Below are 27,295 nucleotides of genomic sequence, written 5' to 3'. Positions count from 1 at the left end.
TCTCTTTGGCCAATGACATACACATTTCGATAGCTAACCATGACATGTTTTTTGGGTATATTTTTTGGTCAAATTTTGCCAAAAATTGACCAAGTAAGTCCTCGTTAGTATAGTGGTGAGTATCCCCGCCTGTCACGCGGGAGACCGGGTTTCAATTCCCCGACGGGGAGTTTTCAACTTTTAATCTCTTTTATGTGTTCTGTTTCACGTTGTTTCATTGAGATAACAAAAATGCCTTATCCAAATTGAATCCAGGGTTTATGTCAACTTGAAAAAAAGCTTGCATGTAAGCTTCATGGCCAGTGCTACAAGTACAGTTTGCGAGGTCCCCATGACCTGGCTTTAGGTATATTTATCAAAGTAATAAATAGTTATTCAATACACTGCTTGGTTAGAGCAGGAGAATAGACATTAGAGTTCTATGCATTGCAAGAGTAAAATTATGTTGTCAAAATTACTGACTTTTCATTTTCCAAATAATAGGTTCAATATTTCTTTAGGGTTTTAAATTAGCTTGAAAAAATGTAGCATATAATCTCTTTGGCCAATGACATACACATTTCGATCGCTAACCATGACATGTTTTTTGGGTATATTTTTTGATCATATTTTGCCAAAAATTGACCAAGTAAGTCCTCGTTAGTATAGTGTGAAGTATCCCCGCCTGACCTGCAGAGGACCGGGGTTTGATTTCTCGATGGGGAGTTTTGAACTTTCAATCGCTTTTTTTGCATGCTGTTTCACTTTGTTTCATTGAGATAACAAAAATGCCTTATCTAAATTGAATCCAGGGTTTATGTCAACTTGAAAAAATCTTGTATGTAAGCTTCATGGCCAGTGCTTCAAGTAAAATTTACGAGGTCCCCATGACCTGGTTTTGGTTATATTTATCAAAGTAATAAATAGTGATTCAATACACTGCTTGGTTAGAGCAGGAGAAAAGACTTTAGAGTGCTATGCATTGCAAGAGTAAAATTATGTTGTCAATATTACTGACTTTTCAATTTCCAAATAATAGGTTCAATATTTCTTTAGGGTTTTAAATTAGCTTGAAAAAATGTAGCATATAATCTCTTTGGCCAATGACATACACATTTCGATAGCTAACCATGACATGTTTTTTGGGTTTATTTTTTGATCAAATTTTGCCAAATATTGACCAAGTGAGTCCTCGTTAGTATAGTGGTGAGTATCCCCGCCTGTCACGCGGGAGACCGGGGTTCAATTCCCCGATGGGGAGTTTTGAACTTTTAATCTCTTTTCTGTGTGCTGTTTCACGTTGTTTCATTGATATAACAAAAATGCCTTATCCAAATTGAATCCAGGGTTTATGTCAACTTGAAAAAAATCTTGCATGTAAGTTTCATGGCCAGTGCTACAAGTACAGTTTGTGAGGTCCCCATGACCTGGCTTTAGGTATATTTATCAAAGTAATAAATAGTGATTCAATACACTGCTTGGTTAGAGCAGGAGAAAATACTTTAGAGTGCTATGCATTGCAAGAGTAAAATTATGTTGTCAATATTACTGACTGTTCAATTTCCAAATAATAGGTTAAATATTTCTTTAGGGTTTTAAATTAGCTTGAAAAAATGTAGCATATAATCTCTTTGGCCAATGACATACACATTTCGATAGCTAACCATGACATGTTTTTTGGGTATATTTTTTGATCAAATTTTGCCAAAAATTGACCAAGTAAGTCCTCGTTAGTATAGTGTGAAGTATCCCCGCCTGACCTGCGGGAGACCGGGGTTTGATTTCTCGACTGGGAGTTTTGAACTTTCAATCTCTTTTTTTGCATGTTGTTTTACTTTGTTTCATTGAGATAACAAAAATGCCTTATCTAAATTAAATCCAGGGTTTATGTCAACTTGAAAAAATCTTGCATGTAAGCTTCATGGCCAGTGCTACAAGTACAATTTGTGCGGTCACCATGACCTGGTTTTGGGTATATTTATCTAAGTAATAAATAGTGATTCAATACACTGCTTGGTTAGAGCAGGAGAAAAGACTTTAGAGTGCTATGCAGTGCAAGAGTAAAATTATGTTGTCAATATTACTGACTTTTCATTTTCCAAATACTAGGTTAAATATTTCTTTAGGGTTTTAAATTAGCTTGAAAAAATGTAGCATATAATCTCTTTGGCCAATGACATACAAATTTCGATAGCTAACCATGACATGTTTTTTGAGTATATTTTTTGATCATATTTTGCCAAAAATTGACCAAGTAAGTCCTCGTTAGTATAGTGTGAAGTGTTTCCGCCTGTCATGCGGGAGGCAGGGGTTCAATTCCCCGACGGGGAGTTTTGAACTTTTAATCTATTTTTTTTGCATGCTGTTTCACTTTGTTTCATTGAGATAACAAAAATGCCTTATCTAAATTGAATCCAGGGATTATGTCAACTTGAAAAAAATCTTGCATGTAAGCTTCATGGCCAGTGCTACAAGTAGAATTTACGAGGTCCCCATGACCTGGTTTTGGGTATATTTATCAAAGTAATAAATAGTGATTTAATACACTGCTTGGTTAGAGCAGGAGAAAAGACTTTAGAGTGCTATGCATTGCAAGAGTAAAATTATGTTGTCAATATTACTGACTTTTCATTTTCCAAATAATAGGTTAAATATTTCTTTAGGGTTTTAAATTAGCTTGAAAAAATGTAGCATATAATCTCTTTGGCCAATGACATACACATTTCGATAGCTAACCATGACATGTTTTTTGGGTATATTTTTTGGTCAAATTTTGCCAAAAATTGACCAAGTAAGTCCTCGTTAGTATAGTGTGAAGTATCCCCGCCTGACCTGCAGAGGACCGGGGTTTGATTTCTCGATGGGGAGTTTTGAACTTTCAATCGCTTTTTTTGCATGCTGTTTCACTTTGTTTCATTGAGATAACAAAAATGCCTTATCTAAATTGAATCCAGGGTTTATGTCAACTTGAAAAAATCTTGTATGTAAGCTTCATGGCCAGTGCTTCAAGTAAAATTTACGAGGTCCCCATGACCTGGTTTTGGGTATATTTATCAAAGTAATAAATAGTGATTCAATACACTGCTTGGTTAGAGCAGGAGAAAAGACTTTAGAGTGCTATGCATTGCAAGAGTAAAATTATGTTGTCAATATTACTGACTTTTCAATTTCCAAATAATAGGTTCAATATTTCTTTAGGGTTTTAAATTAGCTTGAAAAAATGTAGCATATAATCTCTTTGGCCAATGACATACACATTTCGATAGCTAACCATGACATGTTTTTTGGGTTTATTTTTTTATCAAATTTTGCCAAATATTGACCAAGTGAGTCCTCGTTAGTATAGTGGTGAGTATCCCCGCCTGTCACGCGGGAGACCGGGGTTCAATTCCCCGATGGGGAGTTTTGAACTTTTAATCTCTTTTCTGTGTGCTGTTTCACGTTGTTTCATTGAGATAACAAAAATGCCTTATCCAAATTGAATCCAGGGTTTATGTCAACTTGAAAAAAATCTTGCATGTAAGTTTCATGGCCAGTGCTACAAGTACAGTTTGTGAGGTCCCCATGACCTGGCTTTAGGTATATTTATCAAAGTAATAAATAGTTATTCAATACACTGCTTGGTTAGAGGAGGAGAATAGACTTTAGAGTGCTATGCATTGCAAGAGTAAAATTATGTTTCAAAATTACTGACTTTTCATTTGCCAAATAATAGTTTAAATATTTCTTTAAGGTTTTAAATTAGCTTGAAAAAATGTACCATATAATCTCTTTGGCCAATGACATACACATTTCGATAGCTAACCATGACATGTTTTTTGGGTATATTTTTTGATCATATTTTGCCAAAAATTGACCAAGTAAGTCCTCGTTAGTATAGTGTGAAGTATCCCCGCCTGACCTGCGGGAGTCCGGGGTTTGATTTCTCGACTGGGAGTTTTGAACTTTCAATCTCTTTTTTTGCATGCTGTTTCACTTTGTTTCATTGAGATAACAAAAATGCCTTATCTAAATTGAATCCAGGGTTTCTGTCAACTTGAAAAAATCTTGCATGTAAGCTTCATGGCAAGTGCTACAAGTACAATTTGTGAGGTCAACCTGACCTGGTTTTGGGTATATTTATCAAAGTAATAAATAGTGATTCAATACACTGCTTGGTTAGAGCAGGAGAAAAGACTTTAGAGTGCTATGCATTGCAAGAGTAAAATTATGTTGTCAATATTACTGACTTTTCATTTGCCAAATAATATGTTAAATATTTCTTTAGGGTTTTAAATTAGCTTGAAAAACTGTAGCATATAATCTCTTTGGCCAATGACATACAAATTTCGATAGCTAACCATGTCAGGTTTTTTGGGTATATTTTTTGATCATATTTTGCCATAAATTGACCAAGTAAGTCCTCGTTAGTATAGTGTGAAGTGTCTCCGCCTGTCATGCGGGAGCTGGGGTTCAATTCCCCGACGGGGAGTTTTGAACTTTTAATCTCTTTTTTTGCATGCTGTTTCACTTTGTTTCATTGAGATAACAACAATGCCTTATCTAAATTGAATACAGGGATTATGTCAACTTGAAAAAAATCTTGTATGTAAGCTTCATGGCCAGTGCTACAAGTAGAATTTACGTGGTCCCCATGACCTGGTTTTGGGTATATTTATCAAAGTAATAAATAGTGATTCAATACACTGCTTGGTTAGAGCAGGAGAAAATACTTTAGAGTGCTATGCATTGCAAGAGTAAAATTATGTTGTCAATATTACTGACTTTTCAATTTCCAAATAATAGGTTAAATATTTCTTTAGGGTTTTAAATTAGCTTGAAAAAATGTAGCATATAATCTCTTTGGCCAATGACATACACATTTCGATAGCTAACCATGACATGTTTTTTGGGTATATTTTTTGGTCAAATTTTGCCAAAAATTCACCAAGTAAGTCCTCGTTAGTATAGTGGTGAGTATCCCCGCCTGTCACGCGGGAGACCAGGTTTCAATTCCCCGACGGGGAGTTTTCAACTTTTAATCTCTTTTATGTGTTCTGTTTCACGTTGTTTCATTGAGATAACAAAAATGCCTTATCCAAATTGAATCCAGGGTTTATGTCAACTTGAAAAAAAGCTTGCATGTAAGCTTCATGGCCAGTGCTACAAGTACAGTTTGCGAGGTCCCCATGACCTGGCTTTAGGTATATTTATCAAAGTAATAAATAGTTTTTCAATACACTGCTTGGTTAGAGCAGGAGAATAGACATTAGAGTTCTATGCATTGCAAGAGTAAAATTATGTTGTCAAAATTACTGACTTTTCATTTTCCAAATAATAGGTTCAATATTTCTTTAGGGTTTTAAATTAGCTTGAAAAAATGTAGCATATAATCTCTTTGGCCAATGACATACACATTTCGATCGCTAACCATGACATGTTTTTTGGGTATATTTTTTGATCATATTTTGCCAAAAATTGACCAAGTAAGTCCTCGTTAGTATAGTGTGAAGTATCCCCGCCTGACCTGCAGAGGACCGGGGTTTGATTTCTCGATGGGGAGTTTTGAACTTTCAATCGCTTTTTTTGCATGCTGTTTCACTTTGTTTCATTGAGATAACAAAAATGCCTTATCTAAATTGAATCCAGGGTTTATGTCAACTTGAAAAAATCTTGCATGTAAGCTTCATGGCCAGTGCTTCAAGTAAAATTTACGAGGTCCCCATGACCTGGTTTTGGGTATATTTATCAAAGTAATAAATAGTGATTCAATACACTGCTTGGTTAGAGCAGGAGAAAAGACTTTAGAGTGCTATGCATTGCAAGAGTAAAATTATGTTGTCAATATTACTGACTTTTCAATTTCCAAATAATAGGTTAAATATTTCTTTAGGGTTTTAAATTAGCTTGAAAAAATGTAGCATATAATCTCTTTGGCCAATGACATACACATTTCGATAGCTAACCATGACATGTTTTTTGGGTTTATTTTTTGATCAAATTTTGCCAAATATTGACCAAGTGAGTCCTCGTTAGTATAGTGGTGAGTATCCCCGCCTGTCACGCGGGAGACTGGGGTTCATTTCCCCGACGGGGAGTTTTGAACTTTTAATCTCTTTTCTGTGTGCTGTTTCAGGTTGTTTCATTGAGATAACAAAAATGCCTTATCCAAATTGAATCCAGGGTTTATGTCAACTTGAAAAAAATCTTGCATGTAAGTTTCATGGCCAGTGCTACAAGTACAGTTTGTGAGGTCCCCATGACCTGGCTTTAGGTATATTTATCAAAGTAATAAATAGTTATTCAATACACTGCTTGGTTAGAGGAGGAGAATAGACTTTAGAGTGTTATGCATTGCAAGAGTAAAATTATGTTTCAAAATTACTGACTTTTCATTTGCCAAATAATAGTTTAAATATTTCTTTAAGGTTTTAAATTAGCTTGCAAAAATGTAGCATATAATCTCTTTGGCCAATGACATACACATTTCGATAGCTAACCATGACATGTTTTTTGGGTATATTTTTTGATCATATTTTGCCAAAAATTGACCAAGTAAGTCCTCGTTAGTATAGTGTGAAGTATCCCCGCCTGACCTGCGGGAGTCCGGGGTTTGATTTCTCGACTGGGAGTTTTGAACTTTCAATCTCTTTTTTTGCATGCTGTTTCACTTTGTTTCATTGAGATAACAAAAATGCCTTATCTAAATTGAATCCAGGGTTTCTCTCAACTTGAAAAAATCTTGCATGTAAGCTTCATGGCAAGTGCTACAAGTACAATTTGTGAGGTCAACCTGACCTGGTTTTGGGTATATTTATCAAAGTAATAAATAGTGATTCAATACACTGCTTGGTTAGAGCAGGAGAAAAGACTTTAGAGTGCTATGCATTGCAAGAGTAAAATTATGTTGTCAATATTACTGACTTTTCATTTGCCAAATAATATGTTAAATATTTCTTTAGGGTTTTAAATTAGCTTGAAAAACTGTAGCATATAATCTCTTTGGCCAATGACATACAAATTTCGATAGCTAACCATGTCAGGTTTTTTGGGTATATTTTTTGATCATATTTTGCCATAAATTGACCAAGTAAGTCCTCGTTAGTATAGTGTGAAGTGTTTCCACCTGTCATGCGGGAGGATGGGGTTCAATTCCCCGACGGGGAGTTTTGAACTTTTAATCTATTTTTTTTGCATGCTGTTTCACTTTGTTTCATTGAGATAACAAAAATGCCTTATCTAAATTGAATCCAGTGATTATGTCAACTTGAAATAAATCTTGCATGTAAGCTTCATGGCCAGTGCTACAAGTAGAATTTACGAGGTCCCCATGACCTGGCTTTAGGTATATTTATCAAAGTAATAAATAGTGATTCAATACACTGCTTGGTTAGAGCAGGAGAAAAGACTTTAGAGTGCTATGGATTGCAAGAGTAAAATTATGTTGTCAATATTACTGACTTTTCATTTTCCAAATAATAGGTTAAATATTTCTTTAGGGTTTTAAATTAGCTTGAAAAAATGTAGCATATAATCTCTTTGGCCAATGACATACACATTTCGATAGCTAACCATGACATGTTTTTTGGGTATATTTTTTGATCATATTTTGCCAAAAATTGACCAAGTAAGTCCTCGTTAGTATAGTGTGAAGTATCCCCGCCTGACCTGCGGGAGCCCGGGGTTTGATTTCTCGACTGGGAGTTTTGAACTTTCAATCTCTTTTTTTGCATGCTGTTTCACTTTGTTTCATTGAGATAACAAAAATGCCTTATCTAAATTAAATCCAGGGTTTATGTCAAGTTGAAAAAATCTTGCATGTAAGCTTCATGGCCAGTTCTACAAGTACAATTTGTGAGGTCACCATGACCTGGTTTTGGGTATATTTATCAAAGTAATAAATAGTGATTCAATACACTGCTTGGTTAGAGCAGGAGAAAAGACTTTAGAGTGCTATGCATTGCAAGAGTAAAATTATGTTGTCAATATTACTGACTTTTCATTTTCCAAATACTAGGTTAAATATTTCTTTAGGGTTTTAAATTAGCTTGAAAAAATGTAGCATTAAATCTCTTTGGCCAATGACATACACATTTCGATAGCTAACCATGACATGTTTTTTGGGTTTATTTTTTGATCAAATTTTGCCAAATATTGACCAAGTGAGTCCTCGTTAGTATAGTGGAGAGTATCCCCGCCTGTCACGAGGGAGACCGGGGTTCAATTCCCCGACGGGGAGTTTTGACCTTTTAATCTCTTTTCTGTGTGCTGTTTCACGTTGTTTCATTGAGATAACAAAAATGCCTTATCCAAATTGAATCCAGGGTTTATGTCAACTTGAAAAAAATCTTGCATGTAAGTTTCATGGCCAGTGCTACAAGTACAGTTTGTGAGGTCCCCATGACCTGGCTTTAGGTATATTTATCAAAGTAATAAATAGTTATTCAATACACTGCTTGGTTAGAGGAGGAGAATAGACTTTAGAGTGCAATGCATTGCAAGAGTAAAATTATGTTTCAAAATTACTGACTTTTCATTTGCCAAATAATAGTTTAAATATTTCTTTAAGGTTTTAAATTAGCTTGAAAAAATGTAGCATATAATCTCTTTGGCCAATGACATACACATTTCGATAGCTAACCATGACATGTTTTTTGGGTATATTTTTTGATCATATTTTGCCATAAATTGACCAAGTAAGTCCTCGTTAGTATAGTGTGAAGTGTCTCCGCCTGTCATGCGGGAGCTGGGGTTCAATTCCCCGACGGGGAGTTTTGAACTTTTAATCTCTTTTTTTGCATGCTGTTTCACTTTGTTTCATTGAGATAACAACAATGCCTTATCTAAATTGAATACAGGGATTATGTCAACTTGAAAAAAATCTTGTATGTAAGCTTCATGGCCAGTGCTACAAGTAGAATTTACGAGGTCCCCATGACCTGGTTTTGGGTATATTTATCAAAGTAATAAATAGTGATTCAATACACTGCTTGGTTAGAGCAGGAGAAAATACTTTAGAGTGCTATGCATTGCAAGAGTAAAATTATGTTGTCAATATTACTGACTTTTCAATTTCCAAATAATAGGTTAAATATTTCTTTAGGGTTTTAAATTAGCTTGAAAAAATGTAGCATATAATCTCTTTGGCCAATGACATACACATTTCGATAGCTAACCATGACATGTTTTTTGGGTATATTTTTTGGTCAAATTTTGCCAAAAATTGACCAAGTAAGTCCTCGTTAGTATAGTGGTGAGTATCCCCGCCTGTCACGCGGGAGACTGGGTTTCAATTCCCCGACGGGGAGTTTTCAACTTTTAATCTCTTTTATGTGTTCTGTTTTACGTTGTTTCATTGAGATAACAAAAATGCCTTATCCAAATTGAATCCAGGGATTATGTCAACTTGAAAAAAATCTAGCATGTAAGCTTCATGGCCAGTGCTACAAGTAGAATTTACGAGGTCCCCATGACCTGGTTTTGGGTATATTTATCAAAGTAATAAATAGTGATTCAATACACTGCTTGGTTAGAGCAGGAGAAAAGACTTTAGAGTGCTATGCATTGCAAGAGTAAAATTATGTTGTCAATATTACTGACTTTTCATTTTCCAAATAATAGGTTAAATATTTCTTTAGGGTTTTAAATTAGCTTGAAAAAATGTAGCATATAAACTCTTTGGCCAATGGCATACACATTTCGATAGCTAACCATGACATGTTTTTTGGGTATATTTTTTGATCATATTTTGCCAAAATTGACCAAGTAAGTCCTCGTTAGTATAGTGTAAAGTATCCCCGCCTGACCTGCGGGAGACCGGGGTTTGATTTCTCGACTGGGAGTTTTGAACTTTCAATCTCTTTTTTTGAATGCTGTTTCACTTTGTTTCATTCAGATAACAAAAATGCCTTATCTAAATTGAATCCAGGGTTTATGTCAACTTGAAAAAAATCTTGCATGTAAGCTTCATGGCCAGTGCTACATGTACAATTTGTGAGGTCACCATGACCTGGTTTTGGGTATATTTATCAAAGTAATAAATAGTGATTCAATACACTGCTTGGTTAGAGCAGGAGAAAAGACTTTAGAGTGCTATGCATTGCAAGAGTAAAATTATGTTGTCAATATTACTGACTTTTCATTTGCCAAATAATAGGTTAAATATTTCTTTAGGGTTTTAAATTAGCTTGAAAATATGTAGCATATAATCTCTTTGGCCAATGACATACAAATTTCGATAGCTAACCATGACATGTTTTTTGGGTATATTTTTTGATCATATTTTGCCAAAATTGACCAAGTAAGTCCTCGTTAGTATAGTGTAAAGTATCCCCGCCTGACCTGCGGGAGACCGGGGTTTGATTTCTCGACTGGGAGTTTTGAACTTTCAATCTCTTTTTTTGAATGCTGTTTCACTTTGTTTCATTCAGATAACAAAAATGCCTTATCTAAATTGAATCCAGGGTTTATGTCAACTTGAAAAAATCTTGCATGTAAGCTTCATGGCCAGTGCTACATGTACAATTTGTGAGGTCACCATGACCTGGTTTTGGGTATATTTATCAAAGTAATAAATAGTGATTCAATACACTGCTTGGTTAGAGCAGGAGAAAAGACTTTAGAGTGCTATGCATTGCAAGAGTAAAATTATGTTGTCAATATTACTGACTTTTCATTTGCCAAATAATAGGTTAAATATTTCTTTAGGGTTTTAAATTAGCTTGAAAATATGTAGCATATAATCTCTTTGGCCAATGACATACAAATTTCGATAGCTAACCATGACATGTTTTTTGGGTATATTTTTTGATCATATTTTGCCAAAAATTGACCAAGTAAGTCCTCGTTATTATAGTGTGAAGTGTCTCCGCCTGTCATGCGGGAGCTGGGGTTCAATTCCCCGATGGGGAGTTTTGAACTTTTAATCTCTTTTTTTGCATGCTGTTTCACTTTGTTTCATTGAGATAACAAAAATGCCTTATCTAAATTGAATCCAGGGATTATGTCAACTTGAAAAAAATCTTGCATGTAAGCTTCATGGCCAGTGCTACAAGTAGAATTTACGAGGTCCCCAAGACCTGGTTTTGGGTATATTTATCAAAGTAATAAATAGTTATTCAATACACTGCTTGGTTAGAGCAGGAGAAAAGACTTTAGAGTGCTATGCATTGCAAGAGTAAAATTATGTTGTCAATATTACTGACTTTTCATTTGCCAAATAATAGGTTCAATATTTCTTTAGGGTTTTATATTTGCTTGAAAAAATGTAGCATATAATCTCTTTGGCCAATGGCATACACATTTCGATAGCTAACCATGACATGTTTTTTTGGGTATATTTTTTGATCAAATTTTGCAAAAAATTGACCAAGTAAGTCCTCGTTAGTATAGTGGTGAGTATCCCCGCCTGTCACGCGGGAGACCGTGGTTCAATTCCCTGAGGGGGAGTTTTGAACTTTTATTCTGTTTTATATGTGCTGTTTCACGTTGTTTCATTGAGATAACAAAAATGCCTTATCCAAATTGAATGCAGGGTTTATGTCAACTTGAAAAAAATCTTGCATGTAAGCTTCATGGCCAGAGCTACAAGTAGAATTTACGAGGTCCCCATGACCTGGTTTTGGGTATATTTATCAAAGTAATAAATAGTGATTCAATACACTGCTTGGTTAAAGCAGGAGAAAATACTTTAGAGTGCTATGCATTGCAAGAGTAAAATTATGTTGTCAATATTACTGACTTTTCATTTTCCAAATAATAGGTTAAATATTTCTTTAGGGTTTTAAATTATCTTGAAAAAATGTAGCATATAATCTCTTTGGCCAATGGCATACACATTTCGATAGCTAACCATGACATGTTTTTTGGGTATATTTTTTCATCAAATTTTGCCTAAAATTGACCAAGTAAGTCCTCGTTAGTATAGTGGTGAGTATCCCCTCCTGTCACGCGGGAGACCATGGTTCAATTCCCTGAGGGGGAGTTTTGAACTTTCAATCTCTTTTTTTGCATGCTGTTTCACTTTATTTCATTGAGATAACAAAAATGCTTAATCTAAATTGAATCCAGGGTTTATGTCAACTTGAAAAAAAATCTTGCATGTAAGCTTCATGGCCAGTGCTACAAGTACAGTTTGCGAGGTCCCCATGACCTGGCTTTAGGTATATTTATCAAAGTAATAAATAGTGATTCAATACACTGCTTGGTTAGAGCAGGAGAATAGACTTTAGAGTGCTATGCATTGCAAGAGTAAAATTATGTTGTCAAAATTACTGACTTTTCATTTGCCAAATAATAGGTTCAATATTTCTTTAGGGTTTTAAATTAGCTTGAAAAAATGTAGCATATAATCTCTTTGGCCAATGACATACACATTTCGATAGCTAACCATGACATGTTTTTTGGGTATATTTTTTGATCATATTTTGACAAAAATTGACCAAGTAAGTCCTCGTTAGTATAGTGTAAAGTATCCCCGCCTGACCTGCGGGAGACCGGGGTTTGATTTCTCGACTGGGAGTTTTGAACTTTCAATCTCTTTTTTTGCATGCTGTTTCACTTTGTTTCATTGAGATAACAAAAATGCCTTATCTAAATTGAATCCAGGGATTATGTCAACTTGCAAAAAATCTAGCATGTAAGCTTCATGGCCAGTGCTACAAGTAGAATTTACGAGGTCCCCATGACCTGGTTTTGGGTATATTTATCAAAGTAATAAATAGTGATTCAATACACTGCTTGGTTAGAGCAGGAGAAAAGACTTTAGAGTGCTATGCATTGCAAGAGTAAAATTATGTTGTCAATATTACTGACTTTTCATTTTCCAAATAATAGGTTAAATATTTCTTTAGGGTTTTAAATTAGCTTGAAAAAATGTAGCATATAAACTCTTTGGCCAATGGCATACACATTTCGATAGCTAACCATGACATGTTTTTTGGGTATATTTTTTGATCATATTTTGCCAAAATTGACCAAGTAAGTCCTTGTTAGTATAGTGTAAAGTATCCCCGCCTGACCTGCGGGAGACCGGGGTTTGATTTCTCGACTGGGAGTTTTGAACTTTCAATCTCTTTTTTTGAATGCTGTTTCACTTTGTTTCATTCAGATAACAAAAATGCCTTATCTAAATTGAATCCAGGGTTTATGTCAACTTGAAAAAATCTTGCATGTAAGCTTCATGGCCAGTGCTACATGTACAATTTGTGAGGTCATCATGACCTGGTTTTGGGTATATTTATCAAAGTAATAAATAGTGATTCAATACACTGCTTGGTTAGAGCAGGAGAAAAGACTTTAGAGTGCTATGCATTGCAAGAGTAAAATTATGTTGTCAATATTACTGACTTTTCATTTGCCAAATAATAGGTTAAATATTTCTTTAGGGTTTTAAATTAGCTTGAAAATATGTAGCATATAATCTCTTTGGCCAATGACATACAAATTTCGATAGCTAACCATGACATGTTTTTTGGGTATATTTTTTGATCATATTTTGCCAAAAATTGACCAAGTAAGTCCTCGTTATTATAGTGTGAAGTGTCTCCGCCTGTCATGCGGGAGCTGGGGTTCTATTCCCCGATGGGGAGTTTTGAACTTTTAATCTCTTTTTTTTGCATGCTGTTTCACTTTGTTTCATTGAGATAACAAAAATGCCTTATCTAAATTGAATCCAGGGATTATGTCAACTTGAAAAAAATCTTGCATGTAAGCTTCATGGCCAGTGCTACAAGTTCAATTTGTGAGGTCACCATGACCTGGTTTTGGGTATATTTATCAAAGTAATAAATAGTGATTCAATACACTGCTTGGTTAGAGCAGGAGAAAAGACTTTAGAGTGCTATGCATTGCAAGAGTAAAATTATGTTGTCAATATTACTGACTTTTCATTTGCCAAATAATAGGTTAAATATTTCTTCAGGGTTTTAAATTAGCTTGAAAAAATGTAGCATATAATCTCTTTGGCCAATGACATACAAATTTCGATAGCTAACCATGACATGCTTTTTGGGTATATTTTTTGATCATATTTTGCCAAAAATTGACCAAGTAAGTCCTCGTTAGTATAGTGGTGAGTATCCCTGCCTGTCACGCGGGAGACCGGGGTTCAATTCCCCGACGGGGAGTTTTGAACTTTTAAACTCTTTTATGTGTGCTGTTTCACGTTGTTTCATTGAGATAACAAAAATGCCTTATCCAAATTGAATGCAGGGTTTATGTCAACTTGAAAAAAAGCTTGCATGTAAGCTTCGTGGCCAGTGCTACAAGTACAGTTTGCGAGGTCCCCATGACCTGGCTTTAGGTATATTTATCAAAGTAATAAATAGTTATTCAATACACTGCTTGGTTAGAGCAGGAGAATAGACTTTAGAGTGCTATGCATTGCAAGAGTAAAATTATGTTGTCAAAATTACTGACATTTCATTTGCCAAATAATAGGTTCAATATTTCTTTAGGGTTTTAAATTAGCTTGAAAAAATGTAGCATATAATCTCTTTGGCCAATGACTTACACATTTCGATAGCTAACCATGACATGTTTTTTGGGTAAATTTTTTGATCATAATTTGCCAAAAATTGACCAAGTAAGTCCTCGTTAGTATAGTGTGAAGTATCCCCGCCTGACCTGCTGGAGACCGGGGTTTGATTTCTCGACTGGGAGTTTTGAACTTTCAATCGTTTTTTTTGCATGCTGTTTCACTTTGTTTCATTGAGATAACAAAAATGCATTATCTAAATTGAATCCAGGGGTTATGTCAACTTGAAAAAATCTTGCATGTAAGCTTCATGGACAGTGCTACAAGTACAATTTGTGAGGTCACCATGACCTGGTTTTGGGTATATTTATCAAAGTAATAAATAGTGATTCAATACACTGCTTGGTTAGAGCAGGAGAAAAGACTTTAGAGTGCTATGCATTGCAAGAGTAAAATTATGTTGTCAATATTACTGACTTTTCATTTGCCAAATAATAGGTTAAATATTTCTTTAGGGTTCTAAATTAGCTTGAAAATATGTAGCATATAATCTCTTTGGCCAATGACATACAAATTTCGATAGCTAACCATGACATGTTTTTTGGGTATATATTTTGATCATATTTTGCCAAAAATTGACCAAGTAAGTCCTCGTTAGTATAGTGTGAAGTGTCTCCGCCTGTCATGCGGGAGCTGGGGTTCAATTCCCCGAAGGGGAGTTTTGAACTTTTAATCTCTTTTTTTGCATGCTGTTTCACTTTGTTTCATTGAGATAACAAAAATGCCTTATCTAAATTAAATCCAGGGATTATGTCAACTTGAAAAAAATCTTGCATGTAAGCTTCATGGTCAGTGCTACAAGTAGAATTTACGAGGTCCCCAAGACCTGGTTTTGGGTATATTTATCAAAGTAATAAATAGTGATTCAATACACTGCTTGGTTAGAGCAGGAGAAAAGACTTTAGAGTGCTATGCATTGCAAGAGTAAAATTATGTTGTCAATATTACTGACTTTTCATTTGCCAAATAATAGGTTCAATATTTCTTTAGGGTTTTAAATTAGCTTGAAAAAATGTAGCATATAATCTCTTTGGCCAATGACATACACATTTCGATAGCTAACAATGACATGTTTTTTGGGTATATTTTTTGATCATAATTTGCCAAAAATTGACCAAGTAAGTCCTCGTTAGTATAGTGTGAAGTATCCCCGCCTGACCTGCGGGAGACCGGGGTTTGATTTCTCGACTGGGAGTTTTGAACTTTCAATCTCTTTTTTTGCATGCTGTTTCACTTTGTTTCATTGAGATAACAAAAATGCCTTATCTAAATTGAAACCAGGGTTTATGTCAACTTGAAAAAATCTTGCATGTAAGCTTCATGGCCAGTGCTACAAGTTCAATTTGTGAGGTCACCATGACCTGGTTTTGGGTATATTTATCAAAGTAATAAATAGTTATTCAATACACTGCTTGGTTAGAGCAGGAGAAAAGACTTTAGAGTGCTATGCATTGCAAGAGTAAAATTATGTTGTCAAAATTACTGACATTTCATTTGCCAAATAATAGGTTCAATATTTCTTTAGGGTTTTAAATTAGCTTGAAAAAATGTAGCATATAATCTCTTTGGCCAATGACATACACATTTCGATAGCTAACCATGACATGTTTTTTGGGTACATTTATTGATCATAATTTGCCAAAACTTAAGCATGTAAGTCCTCGTTAGTATAGTGTGAAGTATCCCCGCCTGACCTGCTGGAGACCGGGGTTTGATTTCTCGACTGGGAGTTTTGAACTTTCAATCGTTTTTTTTGCATGCTGTTTCACTTTGTTTCATTGAGATAACAAAAATGCATTATCTAAATTGAATCCAGGGGTTATGTCAACTTGAAAAAATCTTGCATGTAAGCTTCATGGCCAGTGCTACAAGTACAATTTGTGAGGTCACCATGATCTGGTTTTGGGTATATTTATCAAAGTAATAAATAGTGATTCAATACACTGCTTGGTTAGAGCAGGAGAAAAGACTTTAGAGTGCTATGCATTGCAAGAGTAAAATTATGTTGTCAATATTACTGACTTTTCATTTGCCAAATAATAGGTTAAATATTTCTTTAGGGTTTTAAAATAGCTTGAAAATATGTAGCATATAATCTCTTTGGCCAATGACATACAAATTTCGATAGCTAACCATGACATGTTTTTTGGGTATATTTTTTGATCATATTTTGCCAAAAATTGACCAAGTAAGTCCTCGTTAGTATAGTGGTGAGTATCCCCACCTGACCTGCGGGAGACCGTGGTTCAATTCCCCGAGGGGGAGTTTTGAACTTTTAATCTCTTTTATGTGTGCTGTTTCACGTTGTTTCATTGAGATAACAAAAATGCCTTATCCAAATTGAATCCAGGGTTTATGTCAACTTGAAAAAAATCTTGCATGTAAGCTTCATGGCGAGTGCTACAAGTACAGTTTGCGAGGTCCCCATGACCTGTCTTTAGGTATATTTATCAAAGTAATAAATAGTTATTCAATACACTGCTTGGTTAGAGCAGGAGAAAAGACTTTAGAGTGCTATGCATTGCAAGAGTAAAATTATGTTGTCAAAATTACTGACTTTTCATTTGCCAAATAATAGGTTCAATATTTCTTTAGGGTTTTAAATTAGCTTGAAAAAATGTAGCATATAATCTCTTTGGCCAATGACATACAAATTTCGATAGCTAACCATGACATGTTTTTTGGGTATATTTTTTGATCATATTTTGCCAAAAATTGACCAAGTAAGTCCTCGTTAGTATAGTGTAAAGTATCCCTGCCTGACCTGCGGGAGACCGGGGTTTGATTTCTCGACTGGGAGTTTTGAACTTTCAATCTCTTTTTTTGCATGCTGTTTCACTTTGTTTCATTCAGATAACAAAAATGCCTTATCTAAATTGAATCCAGGGTTTATGTCAACTTGAAAAAATCTTGCATGTAAGCTTCATGGCCAGTGCTACATGTACAATTTGTGAGGTCACCATGACCTGGTTTTGGGTATATTTATCAAAGTAATAAATAGTGATTCAATACACTGCTTGGTTAGAGCAGGAGAAAAGACTTTAGAGTGCTATGCATTGCAAGAGTAAAATTATGTTGTCAATATTACTGACTTTTCATTTTCCAAATAATAGGTTAAATATTTCTGTGCTATGCATTGCAAGAGTAAAATTATGTTGTCAATATTACTGACTTTTCATTTGCCAAATAATAGGTTAAATATTTCTTTAGGGTTTTAAATTAGCTTGAAAATATGTAGCATATAATCTCTTTGGCCAATGACATACAAATTTCGATAGCTAACCATGACATGTTTTTTGGGTATATTTTTTGATCATATTTTGCCAAAAATTGACCAAGTAAGTCCTCGTTATTATAGTGTGAAGTGTCTCCGCCTGTCATGCGGGAGCTGGGGTTCAATTCCCCGATGGGGAGTTTTGAACTTTTAATCTCTTTTTTTGCATGCTGTTTCACTTTGTTTCATTGAGATAACAAAAATGCCTTATCTAAATTGAATCCAGGGATTATGTCAACTTGAAAAAAATCTTGCATGTAAGCTTCATGGCCAGTGCTACAAGTAGAATTTACGAGGTCCCCAAGACCTGGTTTTGGGTATATTTATCAAAGTAATAAATAGTGATTCAATACACTGCTTGGTTAGAGCAGGAGAAAAGACTTTAGAGTGCTATGCATTGCAAGAGTAAAAATATGTTGTCAAAATTACTGACTTTTCATTTGCCAAATAATAGGTTCAATATTTCTTTAGGGTTTTAAATTAGCTTGAAAAAATGTAGCATATAATCTCTTTGGCCAATGACATACACATTTCGATAGCTAACCATGACATGTTTTTTGGGTATATTTTTTGATCATATTTTGCCAAAAATTGACCAAGTAAGTCCTCGTTAGTATAGTGTAAAGTATCCCTGCCTGACCTGCGCGAGACCGGGGTTTGATTTGTCGACTGGGAGTTTTGAACTTTCAATCTCTTTTTTTGAATACTGTTTCACTTTGTTTCATTCAGATAACAAAAATGCCTTATCTAAATTGAATCCAGGGTTTATGTCAACTTGAAAAAATCTTGCATGTAAGCTTCATGGCCAGTGCTACATGTACAATTTGTGAGGTCACCATGACCTGGTTTTGGGTATATTTATCAAAGTAATAAATAGTGATTCAATACACTGCTTGGTTAGAGCAGGAGAAAAGACTTTAGAGTGCTATGCATTGCAAGAGTAAAATTATGTTGTCAATATTACTGACTTTTCATTTGCCAAATAATAGGTTAAATATTTCTTTAGGGTTTTAAATTAGCTTGAAAATATGTAGCATATAATCTCTTTGGCCAATGACATACAAATTTCGATAGCTAACCATGACATGTTTTTTTGGTATATTTTTTGATCATATTTTGCCAAAAATTGACCAAGTAAGTCCTCGTTATTATAGTGTGAATTGTCTCCGCCTGTCATGCGGGAGCTGGGGTTCAATTCCCCGATGGGGAGTTTTGAACTTTTAATCTCTTTTTTTGCATGCTGTTTCACTTTGTTTCATTGAGATAACAAAAATGCCTTATCTAAATTGAATCCAGGGATTATGTCAACTTGAAAAAAATCTTGCATGTATGCTTCATGGCCAGTGCTACAAGTAGAATTTACGAGATCCTTAAGACCTGGTTTTGGGTATATTTATCAAAGTAATAAATAGTGATTCAATACACTGCTTGGTTAGAGCAGGAGAAAAGACTTTAGAGTGCTATGCATTGCAAGAGTAAAATTATGTTGTCAATTTTACTGACTTTTCATTTGCCAAATAATAGGTTCAATATTTCTTTAGGGTTTTAAATTAGCTTGAAAAAATGTAGCATATAATCTCTTTGGCCAATGGCATACACATTTCGATAGCTAACCATGACATGTTTTTTGGGTATATTTTTTGATCAAATTTTGCCAAAAATTGACCAAGTAAGTCCTCGCTAGTATAGTGGTGAGTATCCCCGCCTGTCACGTGGGAGACCGTGGTTCAATTCCCCGAGGGGGAGTTTTGAACTTTTATTCTGTTTTATATGTGCTGTATCACGTTGTTTCATTGAGATAACAAAAATGCCTTATCCAAATTGAATGCAGGGTTTATGTCAACTTGAAAAAAAGCTTGCATGTAAGCTTCATGGCCAGTGCTACAAGTACAGTTTGCGAGGTCCCCATGACCTGGCTTTAGGTATATTTATCAAAGTAATAAATAGTTATTCAATACACTGCTTGGTTAGAGCAGGAGAATAGACTTTAGAGTGCTATGCATTGCAAGAGTAAAATTATGTTGTCAAAATTACTGACATTTCATTTGCCAAATAATAGGTTCAATATTTCTTTAGGGTTTTAAATTAGCTTGAAAAAATGTAGCATATAATCTCTTTGGCCAATGACATACACATTTCGATAGCTAACAATGACATGTTTTTTGGGTATATTTTTTGATCAAATTTTGCCAAAAATGGACCAAGTAAGTCCTCGCTAGTATAGTGGTGAGTATCCCCGCCTGTCACGAGGGAGACCGTGGTTCAATTCCCCGAGGGGGAGTTTTGAACTTTTATTCTGTTTTATATGTGCTGTTTCACGTTGTTTCATTGAGATAACAAAAATGCCTTATCCAAATTGAATGCAGGGTTTATGTCAACTTGAAAAAAAGCTTGCATGTAAGCTTCATGGCCAGTGCTACAAGTACAGTTTGCGAGGTCCACATGACCTGGCTTTAGGTATATTTATCAAAGTAATAAATAGTTATTCAATACACTGCTTGGTTAGAGCAGGAGAATAGACTTTAGAGTGCTATGCATTGCAAGAGTAAAATTATGTTGTCAAAATTACTGACATTTCATTTGCCAAATAATAGGTTCAATATTTCATTAGGGTTTTAAATTAGCTTGAAAAAATGTAGCATATAATCTCTTTGGCCAATGACATACACATTTCGATAGCTAACAATGACATGTTTTTTGGGTATATTTTTTGATCAAATTTTGCCAAAAATTGACCAAGTAAGTCCTCGCTAGTATAGTGGTGAGTATCCCCGCCTGTCACGCGGGAGACCGTGGTTCAATTCCCCGAGGGGGAGTTTTGAACTTTTAATCTCTTTTATATGTGCTGTTTCACGTTGTTTCATTGAGATAACAAAAATGCCTTATCCAAATTGAATGCACGGTTTATGTCAACTTGAAAAAAAGCTTGCATGTAAGCTTCATGGCCAGTGCTACAAGTACAGTTTGCGAGGTCCCCATGACCTGGCTTTAGGTATATTTATCAAAGTAATAAATAGTTATTCAATACACTGCTTGGTTAGAGCAGGAGAATAGACTTTAGAGTGCTATGCATTGCAAGAGTAAAATTATGTTGTCAAAATTACTGACATTTCATTTGCCAAATAATAGGTTCAATATTTCTTTAAGGATTTAAATTAGCTTGAAAAAACGTAGCATATAATCTCTTTGGCCAATGACATACACATTTCGATAGCTAACCATGACATGTTTTTTGGGTATATTTTTTGATCAAATTTTGCCCAAAATTGACCAAGTAAGTCCTCATTAGTATAGTGGTGATTATCCCCACCTGTCACGCGGGAGACTGGGGTTCAATTCCCCGATGGGGAGTTTTGAACTTTTAATCTCTTTTATGTGTGCTGTTTCACGTTGTTTCATTGAGATAACAAAAATGCCTTATCCATATTGAATCCAGGGTTTATGTCAACTTGAAAAAAAGCTTGCATGTAAGCTTCATGGCCAGTGCTACAAGTACAGTTTGCGAGGTCCCCATGACCTGGCTTTAGGTATATTTATCAAAGTAATAAATAGTTATTCAATACACTGCTTGGTTAGAGCAGGAGAATAGACTTTAGAGTGCTATGCATTGCAAGAGTAAAATTATGTTGTCAAAATTACTGACTTTTCATTTGCCAAATAATAGGTTCAATATTTCTTTAGGTTTTTAAATTAGCTTGAAAATATGTAGCATATAATCTCTTTGGCCAATGACATACACATTTCGATAGCTAACCATGACATGTTTTTTGGGTATATTTTTTGATCATATTTTGCCAAAAATTGACCAAGTAAGTCCTCGTTAGTATAGTGTAAAGTATCCCCGCCTGACCTGCGGGAGACCGGGGTTTGATTTCTCGACTGGGAGTTTTGAACTTTCAATCTCTTTTTTTGCATGCTGTTTCACTTTGTTTCATTCAGATAACAAAAATGCCTTATCTAAATTGAATCCAGGGTTTATGTCAACTTGAAAAAATCTTGCATGTAAGCTTCATGGCCAGTGCTACATGTACAAATTGCGATTTCCCCATGACTTGGCTTTAGGTATATTTATCAAAGTAATAAATAGTTATTCAATACACTGCTTGGTTAGAGCAGGATAATAGACTTTAGAGTGCTATGCATTGCAAGAGTAAAATTATGTTGTCAAAATTACTGACATTTCATTTGCCAAATAATAGGTTCAATATTTCTTTAGGGTTTTAAATTAGCTTGAAAAAATGTAGCATATAATCTCTTTGGCCAATGACATACACATTTCGATAGCTAACCATGACATGTTTTTTGGGTATATTTTTTGATCATATTTTGCCAAAAATTGACCAAGTAAGTCCTCGTTAGTATAGTGGTGAGTATCCCCACCTGACCTGCGGGAGACCGTGGTTCAATTCCCCGAGGGGGAGTTTTGAACTTTTAATCTCTTTTATGTGTGCTGTTTCACGTTGTTTCATTGAGATAACAAAAATGCCTTATCCAAATTGAATCCAGGGTTTATGTCAACTTGAAAAAAATCTTGCATGTAAGCTTCATGGCCAGTCCTACATGTACAATTTGTGAGGTCACCATGACCTGGTTTTGGGTATATTTATCAAAGTAATAAATAGTGATTCAATACACTGCTTGGTTAGAGCAGGAGAAAAGACTTTAGAGTGCTATGCATTGCAAGAGTAAAATTATGTTGTCAATATTACTGACTTTTCATTTTCCAAATAATAGGTTAAATATTTCTGTGCTATGCATTGCAAGAGTAAAATTATGTTGTCAATATTACTGACTTTTCATTTGCCAAATAATAGGTTAAATATTTCTTTAGGGTTTTAAATTAGCTTGAAAATATGTAGCATATAATCTCTTTGGCCAATGACATACAAATTTCGATAGCTAACCATGACATGTTTTTTGGGTATATTTTTTGATCATATTTTGCCAAAAATTGACCAAGTAAGTCCTCGTTATTATAGTGTGAAGTGTCTCCGCCTGTCATGCGGGAGCTGGGGTTCAATTCCCCGATGGGGAGTTTTGAACTTTTAATCTCTTTTTTTGCATGCTGTTTCACTTTGTTTCATTGAGATAACAAAAATGCCTTATCTAAATTGAATCCAGGGATTATGTCAACTTGAAAAAAATCTTGCATGTAAGCTTCATGGCCAGTGCTACAAGTAGAATTTACGAGGTCCCCAAGACCTGGTTTTGGGTATATTTATCAAAGTAATAAATAGTGATTCAATACACTGCTTGGTTAGAGCAGGAGAAAAGACTTTAGAGTGCTATGCATTGCAAGAGTAAAAATATGTTGTCAAAATTACTGACTTTTCATTTGCCAAATAATATGTTCAATATTTCTTTAGGGTTTTAAATTAGCTTGAAAAAATGTAGCATATAATCTCTTTGGCCAATGACATACACATTTCGATAGCTAACCATGACATGTTTTTTGGGTATATTTTTTGATCATATTTTGCCAAAAATTGACCAAGTAAGTCCTCGTTAGTATAGTGTAAAGTATCCCTGCCTGACCTGCGCGAGACCGGGGTTTGATTTGTCGACTGGGAGTTTTGAACTTTCAATCTCTTTTTTTGAATACTGTTTCACTTTGTTTCATTCAGATAACAAAAATGCCTTATCTAAATTGAATCCAGGGTTTATGTCAACTTGAAAAAATCTTGCATGTAAGCTTCATGGCCAGTGCTACATGTACAATTTGTGAGGTCACCATGACCTGGTTTTGGGTATATTTATCAAAGTAATAAATAGTGATTCAATACACTGCTTGGTTAGAGCAGGAGAAAAGACTTTAGAGTGCTATGCATTGCAAGAGTAAAATTATGTTGTCAATATTACTGACTTTTCATTTGCCAAATAATAGGTTAAATATTTCTTTAGGGTTTTAAATTAGCTTGAAAATATGTAGCATATAATCTCTTTGGCCAATGACATACAAATTTCGATAGCTAACCATGACATGTTTTTTTTGTATATTTTTTGATCATATTTTGCCAAAAATTGACCAAGTAAGTCCTCGTTATTATAGTGTGAATTGTCTCCGCCTGTCATGCGGGAGCTGGGGTTCAATTCCCCGATGGGGAGTTTTGAACTTTTAATCTCTTTTTTTGCATGCTGTTTCACTTTGTTTCATTGAGATAACAAAAATGCCTTATCTAAATTGAATCCAGGGATTATGTCAACTTGAAAAAAATCTTGCATGTATGCTTCATGGCCAGTGCTACAAGTAGAATTTACGAGATCCTTAAGACCTGGTTTTGGGTATATTTATCAAAGTAATAAATAGTGATTCAATACACTGCTTGGTTAGAGCAGGAGAAAAGACTTTAGAGTGCTATGCATTGCAAGAGTAAAATTATGTTGTCAATTTTACTGACTTTTCATTTGCCAAATAATAGGTTCAATATTTCTTTAGGGTTTTAAATTAGCTTGAAAAAATGTAGCATATAATCTCTTTGGCCAATGGCATACACATTTCGATAGCTAACCATGACATGTTTTTTGGGTATATTTTTTGATCAAATTTTGCCAAAAATTGACCAAGTAAGTCCTCGCTAGTATAGTGGTGAGTATCCCCGCCTGTCACGTGGGAGACCGTGGTTCAACTCCCCGAGGGGGAGTTTTTAACTTTTATTCTGTTTTATATGTGCTGTTTCACGTTGTTTCATTGAGATAACAAAAATGCCTTATCCAAATTGAATGCAGGGTTTATGTCAACTTGAAAAAAAGCTTGCATGTAAGCTTCATGGCCAGTGCTACAAGTACAGTTTGCGAGGTCCCCATGACCTGGCTTTAGGTATATTTATCAAAGTAATAAATAGTTATTCAATACACTGCTTGGTTAGAGCAGGAGAATAGACTTTAGAGTGCTATGCATTGCAAGAGTAAAATTATGTTGTCAAAATTACTGACATTTCATTTGCCAAATAATAGGTTCAATATTTCTTTAGGGTTTTAAATTAGCTTGAAAAAATGTAGCATATAATCTCTTTGGCCAATGACATACACATTTCGATAGCTAACAATGACATGTTTTTTGGGTATATTTTTTGATCAAATGTTGCCAAAAATTGACCAAGTAAGTCCTCGCTAGTATAGTGGTGAGTATCCCCGCCTGTCACGAGGGAGACCGTGGTTCAATTCCCCGAGGGGGAGTTTTGAACTTTTATTCTGTTTTATATGTGCTGTTTCACGTTGTTTCATTGAGATAACAAAAATGCCTTATCCAAATTGAATGCAGGGTTTATGTCAACTTGAAAAAAAGCTTGCATGTAAGCTTCATGGCCAGTGCTACAAGTACAGTTTGCGAGGTCCCCATGACCTGGCTTTAGGTATATTTATCAAAGTAATAAATAGTTATTCAATACACTGCTTGGTTAGAGCAGGAGAATAGACTTTAGAGTGCTATGCATTGCAAGAGTAAAATTATGTTGTCAAAATTACTGACATTTCATTTGCCAAATAATAGGTTCAATATTTCATTAGGGTTTTAAATTAGCTTGAAAAAATGTAGCATATAATCTCTTTGGCCAATGACATACACATTTCGATAGCTAACAATGACATGTTTTTTGGGTATATTTTTTGATCAAATTTTGCCAAAAATTGACCAAGTAAGTCCTCGCTAGTATAGTGGTGAGTATCCCCGCCTGTCACGCGGGAGACCGTGGTTCAATTCCCCGAGGGGGAGTTTTGAACTTTTAATCTCTTTTATATGTGCTGTTTCACGTTGTTTCATTGAGATAACAAAAATGCCTTATCCAAATTGAATGCACGGTTTATGTCAACTTGAAAAAAAGCTTGCATGTAAGCTTCATGGCCAGTGCTACAAGTACAGTTTGCGAGGTCCCCATGACCTGGCTTTAGGTATATTTATCAAAGTAATAAATAGTTATTCAATACACTGCTTGGTTAGAGCAGGAGAATAGACTTTAGAGTGCTATGCATTGCAAGAGTAAAATTATGTTGTCAAAATTACTGACATTTCATTTGCCAAATAATAGGTTCAATATTTCTTTAAGGATTTAAATTAGCTTGAAAAAACGTAGCATATAATCTCTTTGGCCAATGACATACACATTTCGATAGCTAACCATGACATGTTTTTTGGGTATATTTTTTGATCAAATTTTGCCCAAAATTGACCAAGTAAGTCCTCATTAGTATAGTGGTGATTATCCCCACCTGTCACGCGGGAGACTGGGGTTCAATTCCCCGATGGGGAGTTTTGAACTTTTAATCTCTTTTATGTGTGCTGTTTCACGTTGTTTCATTGAGATAACAAAAATGCCTTATCCATATTGAATCCAGGGTTTATGTCAACTTGAAAAAAAGCTTGCATGTAAGCTTCATGGCCAGTGCTACAAGTACAGTTTGCGAGGTCCCCATGACCTGGCTTTAGGTATATTTATCAAAGTAATAAATAGTTATTCAATACACTGCTTGGTTAGAGCAGGAGAATAGACTTTAGAGTGCTATGCATTGCAAGAGTAAAATTATGTTGTCAAAATTACTGACTTTTCATTTGCCAAATAATAGGTTCAATATTTCTTTAGGTTTTTAAATTAGCTTGAAAATATGTAGCATATAATCTCTTTGGCCAATGACATACACATTTCGATAGCTAACCATGACATGTTTTTTGGGTATATTTTTTGATCATATTTTGCCAAAAATTGACCAAGTAAGTCCTCGTTAGTATAGTGTGAAGTATCCCCGCCTGACCTGCGGGAGACCAGGGTTTGATTTCTCGACTGGGAGTTTTGAACTTTCAATCGTTTTTTTTGCATGCTGTTTCACTTTGATTCATTGAGATAACAAAAATGCCTTATCTAAATTGAATCCAGGGTTTATGTCAACTTGAAAAAATCTTGCATGTAAGCTTCATGGCCAGTGCTACAAGTACAATTTGTGAGTTCACCATGACCTGGTTTTGGGTATATTTATCAAAGTAATAAATAGTGATTCAATACACTGCTTGGTTAGAGCAGGAGAAAAGACTTTAGAGTGCTATGCATTGCAAGAGTAAAATTATGTTGTCAATATTACTGACTTTTCATTTGCCAAATAATAGGTTAAATATTTCTTTAGGGTTTTAAATTAGCTTGAAAAAAAGTAGCATATAATCTCTTTGGCCAATGACATACACATTTCGATAGCTAACCATGACATGTTTTTTGGGTATATTTTTTGATCATATTTTGCCAAAAATTGACAATGTAAGTCCTCTTTAGTATAGTGTGAAGTATCCCCGCCTAACCTGCGGGAGACCGGGGTTTGATTTCTCGACTGGGAGTTTTGAACTTTCAATCTCTTTTTTTGCATGCTGTTTCACTTTGTTTCATTGAGATAACAAAAATGCCTTATCTAAATTGAATCCAGGGTTTATGTCAACTTGAAAAAATCTTGCATGTAAGCTTCATGGCCAGTGCTACAAGTTCAATTTGTGAGGTCACCATGACCTTGTTTTGGGTATATTTATCAAAGTAATAAATAGTGATTCAATA

General features: G+C 34.8%; 3 non-coding genes across 3 annotated transcripts; all 3 read left to right on the top strand.

Moving 5' to 3' along the window:
* The first annotated feature begins 1,168 nt into the window (after positions 1-1,168).
* On the top strand, positions 1,169-1,240 carry TRNAD-GUC (transfer RNA aspartic acid (anticodon GUC)). The gene has a single exon. It is a non-coding gene; the product is annotated as a tRNA-Asp (tRNA).
* A 2,070-nt stretch (positions 1,241-3,310) lies between these two features.
* On the top strand, positions 3,311-3,382 carry TRNAD-GUC (transfer RNA aspartic acid (anticodon GUC)). Its single transcript has one exon. It is a non-coding gene; the product is annotated as a tRNA-Asp (tRNA).
* A 10,630-nt stretch (positions 3,383-14,012) lies between these two features.
* On the top strand, positions 14,013-14,084 carry TRNAD-GUC (transfer RNA aspartic acid (anticodon GUC)). Its single transcript has one exon. It is a non-coding gene; the product is annotated as a tRNA-Asp (tRNA).
* The last annotated feature ends 13,211 nt before the right edge of the window (positions 14,085-27,295 follow it).

This window comes from Taudactylus pleione, unplaced genomic scaffold (genome assembly GCF_031769625.1).
Source record: "Taudactylus pleione unplaced genomic scaffold, aTauple2 ptg000117l, whole genome shotgun sequence".
Classification (NCBI taxonomy): domain Eukaryota; kingdom Metazoa; phylum Chordata; class Amphibia; order Anura; family Myobatrachidae; genus Taudactylus; species Taudactylus pleione.
This window is presented reverse-complemented; position numbering and strand designations above follow the sequence as displayed.